A 3,904-nucleotide genomic window follows, 5' to 3' on the forward strand; every position below is an offset into this window, starting at 1 on the left:
TTCACTTCCTCCTTCAACCCCAGGCAGACGCCAATCATGCTTTCCTCAGCATTTACAGAGCGTTTTCGTCAGACTCCCCGCACAACTCTGGTCATGTCACATCATATTAGAATGAATTGTGTACACATTCTTTTTCTCCATTATGTAACTCTTAGAGAAAGAACATCCCTTTTTATTCCTAATTTAAGGGTGGGTGTGGGCAAGATACCATCTTATAAAATGAGGGCAGCCAGTTGGTAGTCCTTTAAAGTGTCCAGGATGGAGTGAATTCCTCCAAAAATATTTCTAGAAAAGAGGAAAACCAGGGACCAGAAAAGAGAAAGAAAGAGAAAGGGGGGGGGTGGTGGTGCTTAGAAATTGAGTTTAGAATTTAACACAATTGGTTTTTAGCCTGGTTCCTAGAGACGAGGTTGCCGTTCTGTGATCAAGGACAACACACATTGTTTCTGTGAATGTCACTCACCCCATCTGCAGAGTAGAAATAATAATAATAGATCTTACCTCCCTGCCACTGTTATGGGAGTAAATGAATTGAAAGAGTGGCTGTAAAATTCCACTTTTGAATTGAGTCCAAGGTCATTCTGTTTTTTTGAAAATGTATTTTTCAGAAAATTGGAAATTTGCTCTAAAATTTTTATTGAAAAAATATTCTCTTTTGTTGAATAATGATAGGAGATAAAACATGCCACAGCTCCAACTCATCCCCCTTTATTAATGAATTAAGCCACATCAAAATGCAATAAAAAGGGTATAAGAGGCTCCTAAGAAGCATTCAAATTTTTATCAGTCATTTTCCCTCCATAAAATGAACATTTCTATTAAAATGGTATTACATAAAAATAGAATTTTAATGGGTGAAGATTCTTTAAAATCACAAGACCACCTGGTAAAAGGCAGGCTTAAAACTACTTTTCCCTCCATAGAAATTAGAAATGAAAGAAACCAAAAATGACTGAAATTAGAAAATGCAAAAAACCAAAATAGCCACAAAATAAATGTGCTCCCCAAATGTGGACGTGTCAGGACCTCCAACTCAAAGATGCCATTGTTAAGAATATTAAGCTCTTGCTCAGCAGTGACCATGGGAAGTAAGAAATTCTGCCCGGGTAGTGAAACCACATGGGTTATGCAGAAAGGCACACTGCAGGGAAAGAAGCCACACATGACTGGAAGACAGGGATTGTGATACTACAGAGCAGTGGAAAACATGAATTACTTGCCAACAAGGGATCTACCATCGGAAAGACTCACAGTAGGCAAAAATGCAATAAAGTTGAAAGGATGGTCACTCCAGAGAAAAATGGGCTCCACAAGGAACAGGAAAAGGGCACATTTGGTAAGTTTGTATCAATAGTCAAGCTGTGATGTCATTTTCAAAATACGACTATTGGTGTTGAATAGAAAGCATTTCAAATTGAGACGTGTTGAGACAATAAGCATAAACACTCGTACGTTGTACTTGCAAATATTTGGGGATGTGAATATTTATCTTGCTCATCTCTGAAGAATTTTAATTTTTCTCATTTATAATTTTAATCGAAGCATTGCTATTCATTTTTTCTTAACTCTTTCTTATAGGCATCAAATTGTAATATCCAAGTCCAATTTGGGGAAAGAAACACCACCAAGAACTACCCTCCAGAACAAAATAATGATGTTCATTCCTCCAAATAACCAAATTTGAAGTCTACCAAAACAAAAACAAGGAGTCCGCACAAAAAGAAGTAACAAAAATCACATTCTAGGGGTTCAATGCAAGAAGCAGTCTCACTATGCCGTCTAATCAAATTTCAGCTGACTTTCACAAAAAAATTATACCCTAGCTCATCAAAATATACATTTGCCTGACACATGTCGATGTCATGTACTGTCTCTGAAGATCGGGAAAGCTATTTGCAGTGCATGTGATTAGCGGACACTAGTCTTCAAGGTTCAGTTTTCTTCCAAACGGTGTAAAATACCCACAGTTCCAAGTGTGAAGGAACACAGACGATCTCCTTTGAGAAGTCCACAGGAGAATACAGGCACCCAAGCTGTTCTTCATAGAGTTCAGGCCTTCCGTCAAACTGACACAATCGCTCTATGTAAACTATTTCCCTCCTGTTACAGTACTTCTTTTGAGAGGCCAAGAATCAGTTTGAAAAGCTCCCATGTGCAATCTTCTTCTGGAGTTGTGGAGATTGGAATGGCTGTCAAATCATTAATCACATAATCAGTCTCTCTCCCTTCTTTGGGGCACCTCTTCAGTACTGGAATACAGTCTTCTATTAGAACCTGAGAGCAGTCTCCTTTCTGATTATTTAAGGCATGACCACATGTTTTTCTTTTTTTTTTCCTTTTTTCACCACATGTTTTTCACATGTATTTCTTTTTTTTTTTTTTAATTTTTTTTAATGTACATTCATTTTGAGAGAGAGAGACAAAGTGAAGGCTGGGGAGGGGCAGAGAGAGAGGGAGAGCCAGAATCTGAAGCAGGCTCCAGGCTCTGAGCTGCCAGCACAGAGCCTGACATGGGGCTCGAACCCACGAACTAGGAGATCATGACCTGAGCCAAAGTCAGATGCTTAACCAACTGAGCCACCCAGGCGCCCCCACAGGTATTTCTTACATCCATCAATCACCATTTGGTCAATCTCTACCATAGTGACCATATTTGGTTTCAGTTTAAATATTTCACATAATATGCCCCTATCTCTGCCCCCTTGAATCAGTATGTCTTTGCCACTGTTGTCTCCTTTTCCACTGTCCATGATGGCCTGGGTATGCCCAAATCACTCTCCACCGGATTAAAATCTCCAAACTGCTTCAAGCGTAGAATTTCAATGTTTGTTTAAGGTGAATCTTCATCATACACCACTTCATCTATTCATCCCCAACCAGGCAACCATCAGCTATAGTACAGTATCTGTCAATGGTCCCTCCTCGAACTATGGGAGGTAATCGCTTCACCCGCTCAGTACAGCCCTCAGTTCTTTTATTCTTTCTTCTACTTTGTCCAAAAGACTGTGAACTTCTTGGTCTTGTGAATCCCCATCATAACTCTGAAGGTCCAACAACACCGATCGTGCGAGTAAATTCTCAGATTGGCAAGGCTACCATTTTTGTTTATGTAGGTTGCCGAATAACTGTGGTCTTGCCAGGTGTGCCCGACCCCATCATCCCTTGCTCCCGGAAGATGGACTGCAGGCCTTTTAGAATGTTCTCACCATCAGCTTTGGTGCCAAGCATGAAGTCTCGTGTGCTGTGCTGTGCTGCTACCATAGTGAGGCGCTGCCCTGTGCCATGCCTGGGGGGAGGTGGAAGCGGGCTCAGGAAACTGGGGAGGCTGCAGGCATGCCAGGCCTCTCTGAAGAATTTTAATTTGAAAAAAATAAAAGATAAAAAGTGTAGGTGAGGACAAAAGACCCAACAAACGAGAGTCTTCCAGGGTATCAGCTGAGTAGAGTGCATCACCTCCATTGTCCCTTAGATACAGTGCAGGAAACAAGTTTTCTTACCCCAGTGTCTCCCCAGTATGCTAGAACAACTGGATCTCTCACGGGATTTCATTCACTGTTAACAGTCTTTTATAAACAGGAAAGATCTAGCTCAAAACATTCAATGTACTTAAGAAATCTATAAGGCCACAAATCACTAGGACTATTATCTCCTGTTTAGCTTTTTTATCCCACTGCTAGATATCATATACAATATTTTACATTTGCAATATTGCAGTTTATAAGAAATATACATTTGGTCAAACATATATTTTCCTTATCTATTTAGCCTTCTTCCACAGTTCATAGCTCACAGCTCCCCAAACCCTTGGAACTTCCTAAGTGTGAAGAGACATGAAGGTGTCACTTGTTATGGTAATGAGGTGACTTTTGCAAAGCTTCTAAGGATGAGGTTCATGGTGAATGGA

At 40.2% G+C, this 3,904-nt stretch overlaps 1 pseudogene; it reads right to left on the reverse strand.

The window, feature by feature from the left end:
* Positions 1-1,901: 1,901 nt before the first annotated feature.
* On the reverse strand, positions 1,902-3,332 carry LOC122492380 (annotated as a pseudogene).
* Positions 3,333-3,904: the final 572 nt, after the last annotated feature.

Source organism: Prionailurus bengalensis, chromosome C2 (assembly GCF_016509475.1).
Source record: "Prionailurus bengalensis isolate Pbe53 chromosome C2, Fcat_Pben_1.1_paternal_pri, whole genome shotgun sequence".
NCBI lineage: Eukaryota > Metazoa > Chordata > Mammalia > Carnivora > Felidae > Prionailurus > Prionailurus bengalensis.